Genomic DNA, 25,933 nt, shown 5'->3' on the forward strand with positions numbered 1-25,933 from the left:
GCCAAAACGAACTCAGTCACAGCTCTATGTCTGGAACGCATCCTCCGTTACAAACGTCATTTTGAAGGCTACGGAAGGCTGTCCGAACTTCATGGAAGTGTAGAGGCCGAAGTGGGAATATTCCATTATGCCCAACAGCAAATTACACGTTTTATAAATTGGCCGAGAAAAAAAATATATTGCATTACTTACTGAACTCCCCTCGCAGGATAGAGGGGACTGATGACGTCAGATGTTAAGTCCCATAGTGATCAGAGCCATTTGCACCATTTTGTATGAGACAATTGCCCTTATTATCATTCACAGACGTTAATTCTTAGCTAAGTTCCACACATTTTAGGCACTGTTAACCTTAACGTATGGCCTTTTCTTTTTAAAATGTTCCTTTACTCTATATAATGTCATTTGCTTCCCATAGAACTGTAACCTCAGTTACTAAGGTTTATTTGCCAGTAACATTTCTATCGGTTGTAACAAAGTTATCAACGTTTATTCATTTTTATGTACAGTACACTTTTTATATGTCGTTTGCCTTTTATGGAACGATAACTTTAGTGACTTATGGTTTTAATGCCATTAATAGCCCGAACTATTGTAATAAACTATTTTCCATAATAATCTCAGTTAAGATTTACTGGTTTTACGTTTGTATTACTCCGCAAGCGCATGCGCGCAACCACCAGCTGAGCTGCCCGCCATTCCAAGTTACGACTCAGCGCCCGCGGCCCACGTGTCTGGCCCGTTGGTGTGGCCTAACGGCAAAACATTAGTAGAAGTCACCCATTCTTATGAGTATGTACTGTAGTATTAACATTTTAAGTTTGACAAGGCCAGTATCTGGCATGTTTTAATTTAATTCTATATCGTAACATTTCTGAAGAAGGCTATATTATTATAGCCGAAACCTAGGTAAAGTTTCTTTGCTTATGCAGCTGGAGGCTTAAATGTAATATAATTACATTTTACAGTTGCTGACTCTGCTGCACCATGTTAAAAATATTCAAGCTTTACGATCCATCTGTGCATACACATTGGAGTGACTAATTCTTTTGTCTGGTGAACATGGGTTTAGAAAACATCGTTGCTGTTAAAAACAACTATCTCTTTATTCACATGAAGTGTTGAGTGCTATTGACAGGGGATTTCAGATCGATTCCGTATTTCTGGATTTCCGGAAGGCTTTTGACACTGCACCACACAAGCGGCTCGCAGTGAAACTGCGTGCTTATGGAATATCGTCTCAGTTATGTGACTGGATATGTGATTTCCTGTCAGAGAGGTCACAGTTCGTAGTAATTGACGGAAAGTCATCGAGTAAAACAGAAGTGATTTCTGCCGTTCCCCAAGGTAGTGATATAGGCCCTTTCCTGTTCCTTATCTATTTTTTAACGATTTTGGAGACAATCTGAGCAGCCGTCTTCGGTTATTTGCAGATGACGCTGTCGTTTTATCGAGTAATAAAGTCATCAGAAGACCAGAACAAACTGCAAAACGATTTAGAAGAAATATCGGAATGGTGAGAAAAGTGGCAGTTGACCCTAAATAAAGAAAAGTGTGAGGTCATCCACACGACTGCTAAAAGGAACTCGTTAAAGTTCGGTTACACAATAAATCAGTCTAATCTAAAAGCTGTAAATTCAACTAAATACCTAGACATTACAATTACGAACAACTTAAATTGGAAGGAACACATAGAAAATGTTGTAGGGAAGGCCAACCTAAGACTGCGTTTTATTGGCAGGACACCTAGAAAAAGTAACAGACCTACTAAGGAGACTGCCTACACTACGCTTGTCCGTCCTCTTTTAGAACACTGCTGCGCGGTGTGGTATCCTTACCAGATAGGACTGACGGAGTACATCGAAAAAGTTCAAAGAAAGGCAGCACATTTTTTATTATCGCGAAATATGGGAGAGAGTGTCACAGAAATGATACAGGATTTGGGCTGGACATCATTAAAAGAAAGGCGTTTTTCGTTGCGACGCAGTCTTCTCACGAAATTCCAATCACCAACTTTCTCCTCCGAATGCGAAAATATTTTGTTGACACCGACCTACATAGGGAGGAACGATCACCAAGATGAATTAAGGGAAATCAGAGCTCGTACGGAAAAATATAGGTGTTCATTCTTTCCGCGCGATATACGAGAGTGGAATAATAGAGAATTGTAAAGGTGTTTCGATGAACCCTAGGCCTGGCACTTAAATGTGATTTGCAGAGTATCCATGTAGATGTAGAACTTCTTTTATGCCAACGGCGTTGCCGCAGTGGTAACACCGGTTCCCGTCAGATCACTGAAGTTAAGCGCTGTCGAGCTTGTTTAGCACTTTGATGGGTAACCATCCGGTTCCCAGAGCGGTGTTGGCAAGCAGAGTGCACTCAGCCCTCGTGAGGCAGGCTGAGGCGTTACTTCATTGAGAAGTAGCGACCCCGGCCACGAAAACTGACAACGGCCGGGAGAGTGGTGCGTAGCCTCACGCCCCTCCATATCAGCATCCAGTGATGCCTGTAGGGTGAGGATGACACGGCGGTCGGTCGGTACCGTTGGGTATTCCGCGACCTGTGGGACCCAGTTTAGTTTGGAGCTTATTTTATAAAATCCTTCTTCATCGCACATCCCTAGTTGGGACCTCTGACTCCTATTTCTAAGTGGTCGTTCTGAAATGTATTTCCTCGCACAAAAATCTGCGGTTGTTTACTTCTGTGTATAATGACCAAAATACTGATGGCTATGCGTGCCTCGCACAATGGTCTGGCGTGCCGTGGGATAGTTACCGCTGATATTTTAAGCGTTTCTGCTACAAAATGCCGGACCCTCTTATTGGGAAGCTGATTCATTCTAATGCGAAGTTCCTGTGTTCCCCAAATCTGTATAATATTTCCCGAGTCACGCACGAATTCCTACGAACCTGTGGCGAACTCGAGCAGATTTCTGTGATGCTGCCGCAGATCCGTGACACCGCATTCGGAGCACGTATTCTAGCTTTGGTAACAAGAAACGGAGTCACAGTAGCCCTCGCCAGTTAAGGGGACAAAGAGGAGCCGGGGGAATAAGGCGAGAAGATTTTGCTTCCACACGATTTTCCGTACAGCAAATTACGTAGCTATGATTGTTTTGTAAATGAAAAACACCTTCTCTCGCTGCACTCTTCTTCTTCTTCTGCTTTTACGGCCTCATTGGACCACTTCAGTCAATCATTTCTGGTCCTCTTCTTTGGTATTTTCCCCTTCCGAGTGGCCCAGTATCTCTTCATTCGTTCCGATGCTTTTCGTCGTTCCTTATCTGTAAATACCCTTTTCATTGTATGTCGTTTGTCAATTTTTGGTTTAAATCTTATTTCTGTGTCCCTCAACTTCTTTAAATTTGGCGTTTTGTTCTGCAAATCATCCAGAGTTATTTCCAGTTCTTCCATATCCTCTCTTATTTCCTTAAGCCATCCTCCTTGTTGTTTCAAATTCCAGAGTTTCTCAATAATTTTCCTTGATAATCTGGTTTCTGGTGTCTTCAGAATGTGACCACAAAAAGAGATCCTTATCTTTCGTATAGTATCAGTGATGGGCTCCAGTTCTCTGTATACCACTTCATTTGGAACTATCCGCCATTGCCCAGCTTTTTGATATTTCTTATTTATGCATGTTCTAGCAATTCTTCTCTCTACTTTTAAAATTTTGTCAATTCTGTTTTTCTGGGTGACTTTAAAAAGAGTTTCACTTCCGTATGTAACCTCTGGTTGAACCACCGTCTTGTAATGTTTTAATTTTGTTTTAATTGATAGACATTTTTTATTGTACGTAGACCATGTTAGTTTTTGTGCTTTTATCATTTTATTAGTTCTTGCTCGCCATGCAGGTTTCTCGTCTAATTTATGTGTTATAATTTCACCCAGGTATTTAAATTGTTTCACTATTTTATTCTCTTTCGCTTTTTATGTAAAACAGTTCTCCACATTTTTAGTTGGCATCTGTGTTTCATCTCATCAGGTCGCATGGAAGTAGCACTATCTCTCTAAGAAACATAAGCATATTTTTGTGTTTAGAACATTTTTCTTCCCACTTTGATTTTGTTTGCCTTGTTGATGTGATGCACTATCAATCTTCTGTCACTATTTTATAATTTACGAATAATAAATATCGAAACAAAAGTGTATCATAACTGTATCATTATAGATGCCTTAAAGCGAAACAAGGGAAACGCGCATGGGAAAATAAGGAGAAGGCGTTTTTTTCTACTAAAGAAATATTTCTGCTCTTGCTGCGGAGGATGACCACGAAAACAAACTCGTTAAATTACCTAGCTAATCCACGAATGGGTTTATCACAATTAATAGCGAAAGATAACCAGGGAGAAAGTATGCGATGATAGACCCTATAATATAAACAAAAAGAAAAAAAAGTTCCAACAAACATAAACTGACATGAGTGGTTCCTAACTTACAGAATTACGAAATCAGTCGATCTCGTATGTCGCGTATTGTGATAAAGAATGAGGTAGTCCCATAAGCAGTGAATATCAAAGCATTAAGTACGAGACTTCTAACCCCAGAACGAAACTGAAAACACAATATGACCTGCAATAGTTAACAGAAGCGGCCCCTCCCGCCGGAGGTTCGAGTCCTCCCTCGGGCATTGGTGTGTGTGTTGTTCTTAGCATAAGTTAAAGTTAATTTAAGTAGCATATAAGTCTAGGGACCGATGACCTCTGCAGTCTGGTCCCTTAGGAATTCACACACATTTCAACATTTGAGATAACAGAATAAGCAAACTCACACACACACACACACACACACACACACACACACACACAGACACACATAATTTGAGCTCAAATGGAAACGGGGTTTGCATAGCTATCATTTGAACATTGAGCAATAAGTAACGAGTCATCAAGAAACTTATCAAAAATTAAATAAGTGTTTGCTTTCTGCGTATAGTGTCCACTTAGTGCTCATGAGGATGTCCCATTAAGCACGTAGTTCGTCAATATCAACGTGGATGTATAAACTGAACCATCAAAATCAACACATAACTTATGAATACCGTTTCCATGTAACATACCAGTAACGTGGCAAACCACTCCACAGCACATTTGTTAAAAACCGATCGCCGTTATTGCAGTCGTATTCTTACCTTTCTGCACATTAAAAAAAATTCAAGTTAAGAGAGAATACTTATTTCTCATGCTTTGCACTTGAAAAATTAATACAGTGAGTGGCCTCTGATGTATAAGAATATTCAGGAGCCGTGATTAGAATCAACGAGTTACAGCGGTGTAGCAGCATGGTACTTGAACTGGTATAAAGGGAAATAATCAATAAACAAGTTTATATGTATCTCTATTGTTTTGGTGACAATATACAGGCTGAAGGAAAACTGCCGCACTTGGCGGTCGGCATGCGATTCCTCATCCAGACTCGAGACTCAAAGCGAAAGGCGTTCAATGAATTCGAAAGTAAAGTTCTATGTACTGACTTGGCAGAAAATCCTAAGAAATTTTGGTCTTATGTTAAAGCGGTAGGTGGATCAAAACAAAATGTCCAGACACTCTGTGACCAAAATGGTACTGAAACAGAGGATGAAAGACTAAAGGCCGAAATACTAAATGTCTTTTTCCAAAGCTGTTTCACAGAGGAAGACTGCACTGTAGTTCCTTCTCTTGATTGTCGTACAGATGACAAAATGGTAGATATCGAAATAGACGACAGAGGGATAGAGAAACAATTAAAATCGCTCAAAAGAGGAAAGGCCGCTGGACCTGATGGGATACCAGTTCGATTTTACACAGAGTATGCGAAGGAACTTGCCCCCCTTCTTGCAGCGGTGTACCGTAGGTCTCTAGAAGAGCGTAGCGTTCCAAAGGATTGGAAAAGGGCACAGGTCATCCCCGTTTTCAAGAAGGGACGTCTAACAGATGTGCAGAACTATAGACCTATATCTCTAACGTCGATCAGTTATAGAATTTAGGAACACGTATTATGTTCGAGTATAATCACTTTTCTGGAGACTAGAAATCTACTCTGTAGGAATCAGCATGGGTTTCGAAAAAGACGGTCGTGTGAAACCCAGCTCGCGCTATTCGTCCACGAGACTCAGAGGGCCATAGACACGGGTTCACAGGTAGATGCCGTGTTTCTTGACTTCAGCAAGGTGTTCCCCACAGTCGTTTAATGAGCAAAGTAAGAGCATATGGACTATCAGACCAATTGTGTGATTGGATTGAAGAGTTCCTAGATAACAGAACGCAGCATGTCATTCTAAATGGAGAGAAGTCTTCCGAAGTAAGAGTGATTTCAGGTGTGCCGCAGGGGACTGTCATAGGACCGTTGCTGTTCACAATATACACTCCTGGAAATGGAAAAAAGAACACATTGACACCGGTGTGTCAGACCCACCATACTTGCTCCGGACACTGCGAGAGGGCTGTACAAGCAATGATCACACGCACGGCACAGCGGACACACCAGGAACCGCGGTGTTGGCCGTCGAATGGCGCTAGCTGCGCAGCATTTGTGCACCGCCGCCGTCAGTGTCAGCCAGTTTGCCGTGGCATACGGAGCTCCATCGCAGTCTTTAACACTGGTAGCATGCCGGGACAGCGTGGACGTGAACCGTATGTGCAGTTGACGGACTTTGAGCGAGCTCGTATAGTGGGCATGCGGGAGGCCGGGTGGACGTACCGCCGAATTGCTCAACACGTGGGGCGTGAGGTCTCCACAGTACATCGATGTTGTCGCCAGTGGTCGGCGGAAGGTGCACGTGCCCGTCGACCTGGGACCGGACCGCAGCGACGCACGGATGCACGCCAAGACCGTAGGATCCTACGCAGTGCCGTAGGGGACCGCACCGCCACTTCCCAGCAAATTAGGGACACTGTTGCTCCTGGGGTATCGGCGAGGACCATTCGCAACCGTCTCCATGAAGCTGGGCTACGGTCCCGCACACCGTTAGGCCGTCTTCCGCTCACGTCCCAACATCGTGCAGCCCGCCTCCAGTGGTGTCGCGTCAGGCGTGAATGGAGGGACGAATGGAGACGTGTCGTCTACAGCGATGAGAGTCGCTTCTGCCTTGGTGCCAATGATGGTCGTACGCGTGTTTGGCGCCGTGCAGGTGAGCGCCACAATCAGGACTGCATACGACCGAGGCACACAGGGCCAACACCCGGCATCATGGTGTGGGGAGCGATCTCCTACACTGGCCGTACACCACTGGTGATCGTCGAGGGGACACTGAATAGTGCACGGTACATCCAAACCGTCATCGAACCCATCGTTCTACCATTCCTAGACCGGCAAGGGAACTTGCTGTTCCAACAGGACAATGCACGTCCGCATGTATCCCGTGCCACCCAACGTGCTCTAGAAGGTGTAAGTCAACTACCCTGGCCAGCAAGATCTCCGGATCTGTCCCCCATTGAGCATGTTTGGGACTGGATGAAGCGTCGTCTCACGCGGTCTGCACGTCCAGCACGAACGCTGGTCCAACTGAGGCGCCAGGTGGAAATGGCATGGCAAGCCGTTCCACAGGACTACATCCAGCATCTCTACGATCGTCTCCATGGGAGAATAGCAGCCTGCATTGCTGCGAAAGGTGGATATACACTGTACCAGTGCCGACATTGTGCATGCTCTGTTGCCTGTGTCTATGTGCCTGTGGTTCTGTCAGTGTGATCATGTGATGTATCTGACCCCAGGAATGTGTCAATAAAGTTTCCCCTTCCTGGGACAATGAATTCACGGTGTTCTTATTTCAGTTTCCAGGAGTGTACATAAATGACCTTGTGGATGACATCGGAAGTTCACTGAGGCTTTTTGCGGATGATACTGTGGTGTATCGAGAGGTTGTAACAATGGAAAATTGTACTGAAATGCAGGAGGATATGCAGCGAATTGACGCATGGTGCAGGGAATGGCAATTGAATCTCAATGTAGACAAGTGTAATGTGCTACGAATAGATAGAAAGATAGATCCTTTGTCATTTAGCTACAAAATAGCAGGTCAGCAACTGGAAGCAGTTAATTCCATAAATTATCTGGGAGTACGAATTAGGAGTGATTTAAAATGGAATGATCATATAAAGTTGATTGTCGGTAAAGCAGATGCCAGACTGAGATTCATTGGAAGAATGCTAAGGAAATGCAGTCCGAAAACAAAGGAAGTAGGTCACAGTACGCTTGTTCGCCCACTGCTTGAATACTGCTCAGCAGTGTGGGATCCGTACCGGATAGGGTTGAAAGAAGAGATGGAGAAGATGCAACGGAGAGCAGCGCGCTTCGTTACAGGATCATTTAGTACTCGCGAAAGCGTTACGGAGATGATAGATAAACTCCTGTGGAAGACTCTGCAGGAGAGACGCTCAGTAGCTCGGTACGGGCTTTTGTTAAAATTTCGAGAACATACCTTCACCGAAGAGTCAAGCAGTATATTGCTCCCTCCTACGTATATCTCGCGAAGAGACCATGAGGATAAAATCAGAGATATTAAGAGGCCACACAGAAGCATACCGACAATCCTTCTTTCCACGAACAATACGAGACTGGAATAGAAGGGAGAACTGATAGAGGTACTCAGGGTACCCTCCGCCACACACCGTCAGGTGGCTTGCGGAGTATGGATGTAGATGTAGATGCAGATGTAGACGTAAGTTCATCTATCAAAATTATATAGTGTGCATATTGAAACAACATGTACGAAAATAAGCATCTGGGGACACTGTCACATCGTGCAGCGCATCGGAATATGCAGAGGAACGTGTATCACCCCTCACCAATGTACCAGCCGCGCGCGTATGCCGACGATCTTATGATGCTTCCTCGTACACTTGACGATATACCGATGATCAGGGACGTGTTGGACGCACTTTCTCGCCTTACGGGAGCAAAGATTAACGATCGAAAATGTCGATTATTCAGTCTGAGGCAGTTGATATTCCCCGGGCTGTGGCGGTCGCCCGCCATCGATCGCTGGGCGTTATAATTGATCGTTGTCCCATAAAGATGACTGCGTTAAGTTGGAAGTGCATAACTGACAGGATTCAAGGAGTGATCCTTCAACGCAAGCGTCGCTCCCTCTCGTTACTTCATAACGTTCGTATCTTGGAAACTTATGTGTTGAGCAAAGCCTGTTTTGTTGCCCAAATTTTTCTCTTGCCTACGATGAAGTCCCGAAAGCTATAACGATTATCGGGGAAAGTTTATCTGGCGAAACTATGTCTCAGGCTATGTGGAGATCCCGGCTGATGGGCGGCAGTTAGGGCCTCTTTCATTTTCGGGGCAAAGCTTCTGCTGTATTTCCTCTACGCACTGTTTTAAAGTGCCTTTGCGTCCCCCAGTCACTTACAGCTCAATTTTTTTGCCTGTCTCCGACCTGTAAGCTTAACCCATCCAATAGATGTTGGTAGGATAAATAATAATTTAAGGCATATTTGTGACTGTTTTCTTGATGTCAGTTATTTGGGGATTGATATTCTTTCCCAGCAACATCTCTTTCTCAGAATGCTGTTATGTCGCTGGACGTTTGCAAATCACGCTTCCTCTGTGGAGTCCCTAGCGCCAGAGAGAAACTGGAAGATTGTTTGGTCCAGCGTCAGCCTGCCTGTTTTTCCGACTGAAGTGCCGTACCCGTGGTACCAAGCCGTTCGTAACCTTCTCCCCACCAACGTTTGGCTTTTTCGCTTTGACCTTACTGAGATAGACCTATGCAGTCGTCGCCATGCAATTGATACATTACTTTATTGGTTGGGCGCCTGCGGACACATTAGAGTAGTCTCCGCCGACAATTGTTCTTCAAAATGGTTCAAATGGCTCCAAGCACAGTGGGACTTAACATCTCAGGTCATCAGTCCCCTAGAATAATCACTACTTAAAACTAACTAACCAAAGGACATCACACACATCCATGCCCGAGGCAGGATCCGAACCTGCGACCGTATCAGTCGCGCGGTTCCGGACTGAAGCGTCTAGAACCGCTCGGTCACAACGGCCGGCCAATTGGTCTTCCTTGCCAGGACGACGGAGGCTGTACTCTTCAGTGAGATTCTCCTGCGTCACGATTTTACCTTCTTTTCCAGAACGAAGAACAGTACGGTTATGTGGCTTATCGGGCGATATGTTCACTGCCTGGTGGGGAGCGGGTATGACCCGGACCCTTGTGCTTTTCACCAGTATGTGGTTACGGCCCAGAGGACTTGACAAAGGATGCCACGCATCCGCGAGCTTTTTGTGAATATGCAGCATCTGGTATCTGAATGAAATGTAGAATCCCATTTCTGTAAGCCTGTTTCATTCCTGTCACCTTTTCGTGGTCCTCTTGGTATTTCCATCATGACCCCGTCATAGCCTCTTTGCAGGTGTGGTGGTGGTGGTTAGTGTTTAACGTCCCGTCGACAACGAGGTCATTAGAGACGGAGCGCAAGCTCGGGTTACGGAAGGATTGGGAAGGAAATCGGCCGTGCCCTTTCAAAGGAACCATCCCGGCATTTGCCTGAAACGATTTAGGGAAATCACGGAAAACCTAAATCAGGATGGCCGGAGACGGGATTGAACCGTTGTCCTCCCGAATGCGAGTCCAGTGTGCTAACCACTGCGCCACCTCGCTCGGTCTCTTTGCAGGTGTATTGCTAGAGATTTTTATTAATTTTTGTGGCCCTGTTTGTCTTTTTTGTTTAATTAATAAAAATCTACAAAATCAAAGCCAAGATTCGAAATGACACTACACTATGTGATCAAAAGTATCTGAACTCGTGAAATGATCGTACGGTAAAATCCCCACCTCATTGCTACCACTGAGATGTTGTGTATCATCGCTCGTGCGGCGACTATAACACCACGTTCAAACTCACTTAAATCATGATAACCTGCCATTGTAGCAGCAGTAATCGATCTGATAGCTGCGCTAGACGCTTGTTGTCTTATACAGGGTGTTACAAAAAGGTACGGCCAAACTTTCAGGAAACATTCCTCACAAACAAAGAAAGATAATATGTTATGTGGACATGTGTCCGGAAACGATTACTTTCCTTGTTAGAGCTCATTTTATTACTTCTCTTCACATTAATCATGGAATGGAAACACACAGCAACAGAACGTACCAGCGTGACTTCAAACACTCTGTTACAGGAAATGTTCAAAATGTCCTCCGTTAGCGAGGAAATATGCATCCACCCTCCGTCGCATGGAATCCCTGATGCGCTGATGCAGCCCTGGAGAATGGCGTATTGTATCACAGCCGTCCACAATACGAGCACGAAGAGTCTCTACATTTGGTACCGGGGTTGCGTAAACTAGAGCTTCCAAATGCCCCCATAAATGAAAGTCAAGAGGGTTGAGGTCAGGAGAGCGTGGAGGCCATGGAATTGGTCCGCCTCTACCAATCCATCGGTCACCGAATCTGTTGTTGAGAAGCGTACGAACACTTCGACTGAAATGTGCAGGAGCTCCATCGTGCATGAGCCACATGTTGTGTCGTACTTGTAAAGGCACATGTTCTAGCATCACAGGTAGAGTATCCCGTATGAAATCATGATAACGTGCTCCATTGAGCGTAGGTGGAAGAACATGGGGCCCAATCAAGACATCACCAACAATGCCTACCCAAACGTTCACAGAAAATCTGTGTTGATGACGTGATTGCACAATTGCGTGCGGATTCTCGGCAGCCCACACATGTTTATTGTGAAAATTTACAATTTGATCACGTTGGAATGAAGCCTCATCCGTATAGAGAACATTTGCACTGAAATGAGGATTGACACATTGTTGGATGAACCTGTAATTTCCCCACGGAAAATTACCCTCTACCACGCACTAATTAATAGTGATCAATCAAATCATCCACATTTATTTACGTTTGAAAAGTATCTGATCAGATTTTCTAGTAAGATATGCGCCGACAGCTCGTCGACGCCAAGGTAATTTTCTAGTACGTTTATTCTTTGGAACAACAGAGGTACAAATATGTATGCTCCATGGTTATTATAGTATAGAGAAAGAGAGAGAAGGGAACAGTTTCGGAAATATCGGTGGGAGGATTTTTGGATTCCTAAAGAAGTTTAGGTACTCTTCTTCGCACTAAAGCGAACAAGGGAAATTTGTGCCGATAGCGGGATAGATAAAGAAATGATAAACCTGTAAAAAGGTTAATTTCCTGAGACTTAAAATACACGGAAACGGAACCTGTAATTAACAAGGATTCAATATACATCTTTCATCAGAAATAAGGTTTGTGACCATTTTATTACAGAGTGAATGAAGAATGAGTTCTCTGTATGAATTATTGATGATTGTCTAGGCCTGTAATTAATTGGGAAGTTTCAGCTGTGACGAAGAGAACCTGCAATCTATGAGTTTTATAAATCGTCCAAAAAGGCTTCGTCCACATCTGAAATATTAGGTCTGTCGTAAACTGAACGAATTGTTCAAACGATCGATTTTCCCAACTGAATGCAGCGCTTAATAATAATAACAAATGTAAAGATTTTTTCTAGCAAGACCGCCGCTGAATAGTAAGACTGAGGGCTGTACCAGAGATTCGACCAGGCTGATCTCAAGTAATTTATATTTGCATTGTACACAGATAAATTAGAGAGAGAGAGAGAGAGAGAGAGAGTGAATGTAATTTATAGAAATTACTTAGAATCCTCCAGTAGTATAATTGTTTGTCTGTCCTTTTACGGATCAGCCAATCATAATACACGAAGCCCTGACTTTACTGTACTGATTCAGGTGTGAGAGTGAAGGAACGATAAAGACGACAGATACACTTCTGTACAGACAAACATTACACCAAGTTAGCGGCAAGCTGCATTCACACACAAAGACTTTCATCAGAAACAAAACCACAAAACAAAGGAGTAATCACAGAATTCATTACAATGGCCAATCCGTGACAGGACACGTTTTTGGACGTTGTTAAAATAATTTTGTTCTTTGTTTCATGTGAACGACGACGAGACAACCTAACTTGAAAAAAAAAAAAAAAAAAAAAAAAAAAGAGAAGAAATACTCGCAGTCGAATTACTTGGATCCACAGATATACAGTACGCAGGGCGCAGACAAAAGGCCAGATCTATAATATTTTAATTAAAGCTTGCTAGTATTCTGGAAGTAAACGTAGATTTGAACATTTACTAATTGTGTTCATACAAGACGTAGTTTGATTGAACTGCCCTAGTTGCATTTAACTGTATAAGTACTATACGAAAGTATTCTTGTGTGAAGGGAGATATATATAAATCTGGACTGTAGAACATTTATATGGTTTTAACTAGGGCAATGTTTAAGATGAGTCAAGCAGAGCAGAGCAACATGTAACAGCCTTCAGCTGTGAGCACCGATGATAATGATGTAGTAAGAAGTGTTGTAGAGCCGATAGCTACAGATAGCGCAATAGAATGCCCGGGAGACACGGCTGGAGATGTAACAGTAGGGATGCAACATGGATTAGATCCATTAGTAATTATAATGAGGCAGATGCAAATGTTACTGAGACCATGAATAATATGAACACAAAATTAGCCTCAGTTACGGAAGGGCAGGAAAATTTGAAAACCGACCTTAACGCGAAATTAGCCTCAGTTACTGAAGGGCAAAACCATTTGAATACAAAATTAGCTTCAGTCACTGAAGGGCAGGAAAATTTGAAAACCGACATTAACAGGAAATTAGCCTCAGTTACTGAAGGGCAGGAAAATTTGAAAGCTGAGATTAAGCAGCAGTTACATGAAAGTTTTTCCGAATTAGAGCAGCGGATAGAGGAAAAGACAAAGGAACTAAAAGATCAGGCCGAAGAGACGGAACGAAAATTAACTGCACAAATCGAATTGGTTAAAGCTCAATGTGAGGAATCTACTCAACGCGTTCGTGTAGAAATGAAGGAGTATGTGGCTATTAAGATAGATACAGTACGCGAACAGGTGGAAATGGTTCCGCAGTTAGTACAAAAGCAAGATGCCATGTTATGTGCAATTGCGCAACTCCCTGAATTGGCACGTACGCAGACGAACCTAAAGGAAAGTGTGGAACATCTGACAGAACGTCAAGACGTTATTGACCACCAGATTAATGTATTAACGGGTAAATTATCCGAAATCACATTAGAAAACAAAAGGCTAATGTGTGAAAACGTTGAGCAAAATGTTAAAGCAGCATTCCAGAGTCTATGCGGCAAACAGGAAGAGAATTTGTTTGCGAAAGGACTTGAGGAAGTGCGACAGCAGTTAGGCGCTGATTTCGAGCAATGGAAACAAACGATCGAAGAGTCGATACGCGTTTCACAACAAGGCTCAGAACAAATGAATACAGGCCGACAGCAGAAGTTGTCAGCGACTATAGACCCCGTTACTGCACATTCGCACACAATACCGACATGTGTAAGTAACTCGAATATCAAATGGCCACGAGCTAGTTGTTCGCGTGACGTTTTAGCGGATGGAGATTATGAAAGCCTTTGTCATGCCGAAGAAAAAATGATAAAGCATCGGCAATTTCAGATTTTTAACACTGACAAAAGGGGGGTCCATCCGATTGTTTTTATTCGAAGTTTTAGAGGAGTGCTACCCAGAAATTGGTCGGAGTGGCAGAAGATCAGTTTCGTTACTGGGTATATACAAGGTTCGGGGGCGATCTGGGCCTCGGACATGACTTCTGTTTGCTCGACCTATGAAGATTTTGAAAAAGCGTTTTTAGCAAAATTCTGGTCAGAAGGGGTACAGGAACGCCTAAGGCAGGAGGTGCTCTACCCAGAGCCTTTCTCTTTTTCGAAAGGAAGCCTTAGGAAGTATTTTGAAAAATATATAAATAAAACAAGATATTGGGACAGACCTATGCCTTTGCCAGACATAATAAACATACTTAAGGCAAGATTACCAACTAGCATCCGGAATCAATTAATTTACGGCAACGATAAAGACCTGGAGTCGTTCCTCACGACGTTAGATCATATAGACATTATAGAAGAGAACAGCCAGAAAGCACGTAATAACAGATTCCAGTATAGGGAGATAGAACTTCCGGCAAATGGTAGGCAAGGGAACGCACAGAGATCGATAAATAGTGGAGAAACCCCTCAAAATCTCAACAATAATACCGGCAATAGTCTTGCGAGGGGCTATCCAAGGAATAACAGGAATGGGAAACGATACAATCCCGTATGGGGGAACGAAAGGAATTTTAGACCGCAAGCTTGGAATAATAACGGTAATAGAAAGTGGAACCAACCGGGGGGAATAAACTCCAATAACCAACATCAGTGGGGACGGACATCTACGAATCAACCGGTAATTACCGAAGTAACGGACGATGTCAACCACCAGGCGAATCAAAATCCAACAAACTTGTAAGGACCCACTCGTGCCCCGGAGGAGCGGTCAACAATAGGTTGAGGGGCAACAGGATATGTGTACCAATGCTAACGTATAATGATGGACGATTACTGGCAGATGAATTGACCGAAGACTTAGAACCCAAAGATGAAGATAAGGAACAGGTGGCAGTAGCCGAAGTGCAAGTCATTTTGGAGACTGTACCTATAACGGCGGTTTTAGACACAGCTGCAACCACGAATGTTATTTCGGAGGCTCTATTCAACAAGATCAGAAATATAAGACGAGTACCAATTTTTCCAGTTCAAAATTGCAGAATAATAGGCGCCGTTGGGGCTCGATCGGCGAATGTAAAAGTGCAGTCACTACTTAGTGTAGAAGTAGGAAATGTAGCAATATTAAGCACATTCCTTGTTGTGAAAAATTTGGTGGTAGACTGCATTATCGGAGTCGACAGCCTACGTCAATACGGATGCAGAATAGATTTTAAAACAGGAAAAATTTGGTTAAATATAAATAAACAAGAAATTGAGTTGGACTTGTTGAAAAAGGAAGGCCTTACCAGAAAATATAATAGTGGGATCAGTGTGCAAGTAATCAGGACTGCACAGAATTCTAAACAGCACGCAAATAATGAGTTCCAAGTCAAAGGAGATTTCGGTCAATTAGTGTATGAGAAGTTAAATGAATCCGACTGCATCACTGAAGATCAGAAGAAGCAGCTCAAAGAATTATTATTAGTTTATGAAAACGTGTTTGATGAAAGGCCAGGAGTGATTAAAAGGATACATATGCCATCTCTACGTTAAGCCGCACGAAACATATTGTCGAACTTTCTATCCTGTTCCCTGGAGGTTAAAGGCTCAAGTTCAAAAAGAAATAGATCGCATGTTGAAATGGGGTTTGATCGAACCCTCTACAAGCCCATACTGCTCCCCATTGTTGGTCGTGCCAAAAGCATACACGGGATTGAACAAAATAGAAGGGTTATTTCCTCATAACGACTTAAAAAGATATAATGAAGAATAGGAGATAGGGAGGAATGGTGTTCCGAGTGACAGAGGTGAACGCTCGTAAAAAATATAACAATGAACTGTGTGTGTGTAGTGTTAAAAACCTTTAAAGTGAAGTAGTTAATCAATGACATAGAATATAGAAATAGTGACTAATTATTACTATTGAGTGTTGTAAAAAGGATAGTGGAGATAGGCTTCACCTGTGGTTTGAGTGAACATAGAACTTTAGCTTTGCTAATGTGATCAAGATGTATAAAGTATCTGACTGACCTGCGAGAAGAATGAAATGTTTCCCGCAAATGACGCTGAATAATCAAAAAAAGGTTTAAAGTGAATATTCATATATAATCTCATGTGAACGCTTAGATGGGTAAACGTGTGAAGGGATGTGTTGTGGTAGTGAATCGTGAGTGACGGTTAACGCCGCAAAGACAATTTCCCGCGCAAAACAGTTGACGTCGGCGCGAGAATTAAAATCGATAGAGACGACACAGATATGCTTTATAAGAGACTCGCACCAAACGCGAGGATAAATTGATTCATGTTGAACTTTAAAAGGAATAGGTGTTATAATTAGAAGTTAAGAGTTTTTAATTTATTAATGAATAATTAAAAAAAAAGTAATATTCATAGAATTAATAGTTGCTTAATGGTTTGTGTTCGTTTGGGAATTATGTTTGAAAAATCCATTTCCATAGATGAGCATGGATGAACGTAGTATGAATCAGAGAGTAAATGAAAGAAGCGAATCCGCATTCCTCAATGCTAATAACTTTTACATTTCAGCACTAAAGCGAAGAAATATATGTGTTTAAAATAAAAAGTTTTGAGGATAGCTAAATTATATGACTTATTAAGGGAATATGGATGATGTCTGGGTATAAAATGAACTACACTTTCCATTATTCGATGATTTGAATCCAAAATCTATAGTAAGTTACATGAATCCTTTAAATTACGAAGAACAAATCAGTCATAGAAAATCTATTAAAGCGTTTGGACTTCTAAGTACAAGTGGGGAGGCAAAGTAAAAAGGAGTATTCAAACGAGAGTAAATCGGATGATGCTTTTGGCAACATCATTAATTAAGAGTGGAATTCATTGAAGTACGTCGTAACAAAAAGGATCCATGAAGCCATAAGGATTTTGCTTTCAAAAAGGAGAATCTTGGATGGTGCAACCTAATCAGTTCTCTTGCAGGAAGAGTCTTCCTTTTGGTCATTGCTAATTCGTTTGGAATGAATGTTGCATGTGAATTCGAGTATCCCTGTTCCTTCTACTCTTCCCATTGTGGGCCGCGTAGAAGATCAACGACAAAGGGGGCCGCGTAGAAGACCGACTACAAATGTGGACGTCGGGGACATGCAAGACCCGGGGGAGTTTAGCACCGCAAGATATTGTACTAGGAGCAAGATTGTAAAACGCAAATTCACGTTATTTATTGTAAAAAGTTTTTTTTGCTAGAGGCACAAACTACCCTTTTCCAAATCGTGATACAAATTGATCCCTATCTTTTCTTTAGAGATAAATTTCAAAATTATTTTTGTTCTTCTATAGGCGTTCCTATCTTCTATGTACCGTAGGCTGGGGGTCTAAGCTTAAGAGGTTTTCCAAGGTTTCCCTGCTTAAGAAAGTTCCCGAATGGGTAGACCCTGACAACAGTTCATGAAAGATCATCTTCCTTGGTTGTGCACAGCAAACATAACACCGAGATGCACGTAAAAGCAATACAGTCGCGGTACCTGTCTCTTCATTTCTTCTGTTTTCCACATTTCTTTTCTTCGTCTGTCTCAAACAGAATATTCTTTTTCAGTCGGAGGACTGACAATCATCACTTCCGGGTTATCCACGCTAATAGATAGCTCGCGAAGTGTGTTCGGTGAATCAAAATTGAGCTCACAAACTTCGCTCGCTGCGAGGGGCATTGTAATATCCCCACGGAAAATTACCCTCTACCACGCACTAATTAATAGTGATCAATCAAATCATCCACATTTATTTACGTTTGAAAAGTATCTGATCAGATTTTCTAGTAAGATATGCGCCGACAGCTCGTCGACGCCAAGGTAATTTTCTAGTTCGTTTATTCTTTGGAACAACAGAGGTACAAATATGTATGCTCCATGGTTATTATAGTATAGAGAAAGAGAGAGAAGGGAACAGTTTCGGAAATATCGGTGGGAGGATTTTTGGATTCCTAAAGAAGTTTAGGTACTCTTCTTCGCACTAAAGCGAACAAGGGAAATTTGTGCCGATAGCGGGATAGATAAAGAAATGATAAACCTGTAAAAAGGTTAATTTCCTGAGACTTAAAATACACGGAAACGGAACCTGTAATTAACAAGGATTCAATATACATCTTTCATCAGAAATAAGGTTTGTGACCATTTTATTACAGAGTGAATGAAGAATGAGTTCTCTGTATGAATTATTGATGATTGTCTAGGCCTGTAATTAATTGGGAAGTTTCAGCTGTGACGAAGAGAACCTGCAATCTATGAGTTTTATAAATCGTCCAAAAAGGCTTCGTCCACATCTGAAATATTAGGTCTGTCGTAAACTGAACGAATTGTTCAAACGATCGATTTTCCCAACTGAATGCAGCGCTTAATAATAATAACAAATGTAAAGATTTTTTCTAGCAAGACCGCCGCTGAATAGTAAGACTGAGGGCTGTACCAGAGATTCGACCAGGCTGATCTCAAGTAATTTATATTTGCATTGTACACAGATAAATTAGAGAGAGAGAGAGAGAGAGAGAGAGTGAATGTAATTTATAGAAATTACTTAGAATCCTCCAGTAGTATAATTGTTTGTCTGTCCTTTTACGGATCAGCCAATCATAATACACGAAGCCCTGACTTTACTGTACTGATTCAGGTGTGAGAGTGAAGGAACGATAAAGACGACAGATACACTTCTGTACAGACAAACATTACACCAAGTTAGCGGCAAGCTGCATTCACACACAAAGACTTTCATCAGAAACAAAACCACAAAACAAAGGAGTAATCACAGAATTCATTACAAACCATTCGCAGAAGTGTACCCGTGGAGGCCAATCAGCTGCTTATAGTGCCTGCACACGCTGTACATGGTACGGAAACAACTGGTTCTCCCGTAGCACTCTCCATACAGTGACGTGGTCAACGTTACCTTGTACAACACAACTTCTCTGACGCTGACATTAGGGTTATTGTCAACTGCACGAAGAATTGCCTCGTCCATTGCAGGTGTCCTCGTCGTTCTAGGTCTTCCCCAGTCGCGAGTCGTAGGCTGGAATGTTCCGTGCTCCCTAAGACGCCGATCAATTGCTTCGAACGTCTTCCTGTCGGGACACCTTCGTTCTGAAAATCTGTCTCGATACAAACGTACCGCGCCACGGCTATTGCCCCGTGCTAATCCATACATCAAATGGGCATCTGCCAACTCCGCATTTGTAAACATTGCACTGACTGCAAAACCACGTTCGTGATGAACACTAACCTGTTGATGCTTCGTACTGATGTGCTTGATGCTAGTACTGTAGAGCAATTAGTCGCATGTCAACACAAGCACCGGAGTCAACATTACCTCCCTCCAATTGCGCCAACTGGCGGTGAATCGGGGAAGTACAGTACATACTGACGAAACTAAAATGAGCTCTAACATGGAAATTAAGCGTTTCCGGACACATGTCCACATAACATCTTTTCTTTATTTGTGTGTGAGGAATGTTTCCTGAAAGTTTGGCCGTACCTTTTTGTAACACCCTGTATAGATGTTGCCGACCGCATCGCCGTATTCTACCTGTTTACATATCTCTGTATTTGAATACGCATGCCTCTACCAGTTTCTTTGGCGTTTCAATGTGTATCTACGAAGAAATCGTCGATTTGTTCAGTGACGCTCTAACGCGAATGCATCACAGGAGATTTGTGGCACGTGTGGTGCATTAGTTACTGTGATCTGTTGCAGCTTTGTGCCTCGTGCACTGCGGCACGCTAATGGCTTGCTACGTGAGGTGTGCTCGCTCACTGAATGGACGGAGCTAATGCCCGCTAATTACTCGCTGGCTCTGCTCGGCCCAGCCAGTAGGGGGCGTGGCGAGAGGTCGCATTGTAACTCTGCCGCGCTGCGCTCCTACCTTCCTCTCGGTCCGGGCCGTCAGCTTTTGGAGCGCTAAGGTGGAGGCAGTCCTACCTCAGAAAGGACTGCTGCCCGTACCTTCTGCATGTTGTTGGTCGGACTGGTTTCACCAGGCTTAGCCATCGAATTTATTGAAAAAATTAATAACGTAGTCGCCACATTTCGAGATCCTGGTCGCATGCCTAAGGAATGAGCATATTTTAAAAAAAGTCGCTAGAAACAGATTTGTAAATTTTAGGGGAGTCAGTGCTTTGAATGCAGGTTACAGAAGAGGTGGTGTCACCGCCAGACACCACACTTGCTAGGTGGTAGCCTTTAAATCGGCCGCGGTTCGTTAGTATACGTCGGACCCGCGTGTCGCCACTGTCAGTGATTGCAGACCGAGCGCCGCCACACGGCAGGTCTAGAGAGACTCCCTAGCACTCGCCCCAGTTGGACAGCCGTCTTTGCTAGCGATGGTTCATTGTCTCTCATTTGCCGAGACGACAGTTTAGCATAGGCTTCAGCTACGTCATTTGCTACGACCTAGCAAGGCGCCATATTCAGTTACTATGTATCCTGAACAGATAATATTGTGACTCATGTACCGTCAAGAGCGACGTTCATCATTAATGGATTAAAGTTAAGTATCAAACTAATTACGTCCGCTTTCTGAATTCTCATTCCTTGTCATGTTGCAGACCTCACGTCAGTATAGTTCTTCCCTCCTCACGCCAGCCCGCGTGAGCTACAACGCGTGCATTTCGTCCTCTTCTAGTAACACGGTGTTGGTTCTTCTGCCAACACTACAGAAGACATGCAAGAATATTAAGTAAAAGTGTGCGAGCCATCACAGATTTTTCTTATTAGAGGAACGAAACCGTTTTAGAAAGGGACGCTCCTTTATAGATACCACTTCCACAGTTAAGCAGATAACACAAAATGGAAAGGAATATAGCTTCGAAACTCATACAGCTTTTATAAATTACGAAAAAGCATTTGACCTGGTAAGCGGAGAAAAATTGGGAAATCATCACTCAAAGAAAATATCCGAATCACCCATTTAAAATATTAAAATATAAATTTGAAGGCACAAGAATCAGCGTGCGTGTCGGAAACAGAAGGTATAGTAAAACGACACATACAAACCAAGGTGAAAAACAGGACTATAGCTTGTCGTCTAATTTGTTTACAGTTTATTTAGACGATCTGATTACAGAATGGATGTGTAAAGTTAACAGATATTTGTATTGCAGCAAATTTTACGCTTAAGACAATGCTATTTGCTGTTGGTGAAGCAAAAGAGAAGACGTCCTGCAAAGATCATTATACATGTTACAGAAATTACGTGAAAATTATAGTTTTGAACTTTTTCATAAAGAAAACGAAAACAATGGTCTTCAAAGTAAATATACCAATCAAAATTGTTATCATTAACACTGTATTAGAACAAATTACGGGTTTGAATTACTCAGGAATATATGCCTGTTATAAATATGAAAAAAGTATTGTAAAAACATATTTACCGTGTTCCAGAAAACACGTAGTACAAAAAATAGAATCAAACTAGAAAATAAACACGAATGAAGTACTACAACGTGATAGTTGTGCCTGATTCTCTTGATGGATCTGAAACATCAAAGTTGAGGAAAGTTGATACAAACAAGATACAAAGATGTAAGCTCCCTTTGTGAGATTCTTGGAGACGATGAAAGAATGTACTATTTCAGATAAAATTGCAAATATAAAAACAAGGGAAGAACTTGTAATCAACTCTTTAGATGAAAAAAAAAGAAATGGTTCAAATGCCTCTGAGCACTATGGGACTTAACATCTGAGGTCATCATTTCCCTAGAACTTAGAACTACTTAAACCTAACTAACCTAAGGTCATCACACACATCCATGCCCGAGGCAGGATTCGAACCTGCGACCGTAGCGGTCACGCGGTTCCAAACTGAGGCGCCTAGAACCGCTCGGCCACACGGGCCGGCAAGAAAAAAGTGAGAGTCTGTTCTTTTGGACATATATTATTCAGTCTCGAACTCTTAAGGGTATCGGCGAAATGTCGCGAGTAATGTAGATGATTGGTAAGGGGCACTACGGTAGTAATGTGCGGATAAGCTGAGAATTTCGGTCCGCGCAGTTACGATGACCACTGTGTCCGAATGGCTTAGTGGTGAGAGCATTTGCCTAGTAAGAAGAAGCCCCAGCTTTGAATGCTGGTCCTGCACAAATTTTCAACTTTTCTTATTGATTTAACTCAATGCCCAGTCGCAGTCAATGTCTGTAATGCCTTTGCGTCTTAACTATTGAAATGACTGAAGACAGCTTGTTGTTGGAACACCAAAGGAGAGGATCCCAAGTACATATTATAATATAGGGATAAGGGAAGAAGATGACCGAGAAGACCAGGGAAACGATGGTCAGATATTTCCTGAAGCCGGAACAGGCAACTTTGCCTAATCCATCGATTGCAGAAGAAGTGAAGATTAATAACAACATCGAGACCGCACCATTCTTTATGTCTATGCACAGTCATCTACTCAGTTAATTATACCAAAATATATAGTAGAAATCGACTGAATTGTAGCCAGTTTACTCTTGTGCAAACGATCGAGCACAAATCATATATTTTTTGGGAATATTTCCAGCAGGTGCTGCAGCATAGCTTGCAAACATATCCTAGCGCCATCAGCAACTACGGAGACATTGACTATGGCTACTAGTTTAGTTTGTTACAAATCATCATCAGACACCTTGGATTAGGGATGTTCGGTGATCATCGATACACAGGATAAACAAAAATTCACGCAGTCGAATGGAGGTAGCCACGCGATTCCTTACATACTAACTCTACAAAAAATGTCTGCAACAAAATTTCGTACAGTGAATATTTTCAATACAAAATGGACAACAAAATAAACGCAGTTTCGCAGCACTCTAACAATACGTACAGCTATGTGTAGTCAAGGCGATGGAATCCTCGAGTCTGAGAGTTCGGTTCTCTGTCTTGGTGTCTTTCTTTTATTATTTTGTAATTTTAAACTGTGTGACAGGGTATCTTCTTTGTTTATCGTTATACAGCAGTTAGGGGACGTCTTACACAAAACACGTGTAATTACGTAATACTGACATGGAATTGACAGCACTACATCCCTCCAAGATTTCCTGTCAATAGTTACTAATGTTTCCCTTTACGTCATAGTAGGTATTTTTAACATCAGCACATTGATAAGATTTGTAGCTCTTTTTGTTCTATGAGAAATAATTAATTTTGTAACACAGTGCGAATATTTGACACATCTGATCAACAACTTTTAGGTTCAACACAAGAAAAATAAAACAGACGCAGAATGTACCTCACGAACCCGAGTATCCTAACGCAAAACTCATCCACTGCACAACAGCTCAGCACAACAAACAAGAACAATGAAGTCCTGCAACGACGTTAACATCGACATTAAATATGAACAGGCGACTTTCGATTTTGACAGAAAATCGCCAATTGCTTTTTCGTCGCTTAAACTTGTCGTTCTGTGAAGATGTCTCGTAACGACACTAGTGTAACTGTTAGCGTGTCTTCAAACGTGGACATGGTGCGAGAGGGGGTGGGAGGGGGATGGAGTTGTCTTAGTCTGATAAGCGGGGTGGCTGTCTACGTCTTCTCGGCGATCGACGATTCTAAACACGAGATGTGTTGGCATGCATATATTCTCATTATCAGAACTATTCAAAGGCGAAGTTACTTCAGGTAACAAACAGAACGACTGATTCCTTAAGGAGCCACTGGAGATCTAGGGTACCTGACACAAAAAAACACAACACAGTTTAGCGTATGGAAATTTATCGATAGAATTTGACCTTTTCTCTCAGTATAATTCATGTTGTTGTTGTGGTCTTCAGTCCTGAGACTGGTTTGATGCAGCTCTCTATGCTACTCTATCCTGTGCAAGCTTCTTCATCTCCCAGTACCTACTGCAACCTACATCCTTCTGAATCTGCTTAGTGTATTGATCTCTTGGTCTCCCTCTACGATTTTTACCCTCCACGCTGCCCTCCAATGCTAAATTTGTGATCCCTTGATGCCTCAAAACATGTCCTACCAACCGATCCCTTCTTCTAGTCAAGTTGTGCCACAAACTTCTCTTCTCCCCAATCCTATTCAATACCTCCTCATTAGTTACGTGATCTACCCACCTTATCTTCAGCATTCTTCTGTAGCACCACATTTCGAAAGCTTCTATTCTCTTCTTGTCCAAACTGGTTATCGTCCATGTTTCACTTCCACACATGGCTACACTCCATACAAATACTTTCAGAAACGACTTCCTGACACTTAAATCTATACTCGATGTTAACAAATTTCTCTTCTTCAGAAACGATTTCCTTGCCATTGCCAGTCTACATTTTATATCCTCTCTACTTCTACCGTCATCAGTTATTTTACTCCCTAAATAGCAAAACTCCTTTACTACTTTAAGTGTCTCATTTCCTAATCTAATCCCCTCAGCATCACCCGATTTAATTTGACTACATTCCATTATCCTCGTTTTGCTTTTGTTGATGTTCATCTTATATCCTCCTTTCAAGACAATGTCCATTCCGTTCAACTGCTCTTCCAAGTCCTTTGCTGTCTCTGACAGAATTACAACGTCATCGGCGAACCTCAAAGTTTTAACTTCTTCTCCATGAATTTTAATACCTACTCCGAATTTTTCTTTTGTTTCCTTTACTGCTTGCTCAATATACAGATTGAATAACATCGGGGAGAGGCTACAACCCTGTCTCACTCCTTTCCCAACCACTGCTTCCCTTTCATGCCCCTCGACTCTTATAACTGCCATCTGGTTTCTGTACAAATTGTAAATAGCCTTTCGCTCCCTGTATTTTACCCCTACCACCTTCAGAATTTGAAAGAGAGTATTCCAGTTAACGTTGTCAAAAGCTTTCTCTAAGTCTACAAATGCTAGAAACGTAGGTTTGCCTTTTCTTAATCTTTCTTCTAAGATAAGTCGTAAGGTTAGTATTGCCTCACGTGTTCCAACATTTCTACGGAATCCATACTGATCTTCCCCGACGTCCGCTTCTACCAGTTTTTCCATTCGTCTGTAAAGAATTCGCGTTAGTATTTTGCAGCTGTGACTTATTAAACTGATAGTTCGTTAATTTTCACATCTGTCAACACCTGCCTTCTTTGGGATTGGAATTATTATATTCTTCTTGAAGTCTGTGGGTATTTCGCCTGTCTCATACATCTTGCTCACCAGATGGTAGAGTTTTGTCATGACTGGCTCTCCCAAGGCCATCAGTAGTTCTAATGGAATGTTGTCTACTCCCGGGGCCTTGTTTCGACTCAGGTCTTTCAGTGCTCTGTCAAACTCTCCACGCAGTATCTTATCTCCCATTTCATCTTCATCTACATCCTCTTCCATTTCCATAATATTGTCCTCAAGTACATCGCCCTTGTATAAACCCTCTGTATACTCCTTCCACCT

General features: G+C 42.3%; 1 protein-coding gene and 1 non-coding gene across 2 annotated transcripts in view; one reads left to right on the forward strand and one right to left on the reverse strand.

Moving 5' to 3' along the window:
• The window catches only part of LOC126195296 (uncharacterized), a 727,046-nt gene that overhangs the window by 542,165 nt on the left and 158,948 nt on the right, over nt 1-25,933 (forward strand). The gene's annotated exons all lie outside the window — the stretch shown is intronic.
• Nucleotides 22,342-22,425, reverse strand: Trnap-ugg (transfer RNA proline (anticodon UGG)). Its single transcript has one exon. It is a non-coding gene; the product is annotated as a tRNA-Pro (tRNA).

The sequence above is a fragment of the Schistocerca nitens genome, chromosome 7, assembly GCF_023898315.1.
Source record: "Schistocerca nitens isolate TAMUIC-IGC-003100 chromosome 7, iqSchNite1.1, whole genome shotgun sequence".
NCBI classification, from domain to species: Eukaryota; Metazoa; Arthropoda; class Insecta; order Orthoptera; family Acrididae; genus Schistocerca; species Schistocerca nitens.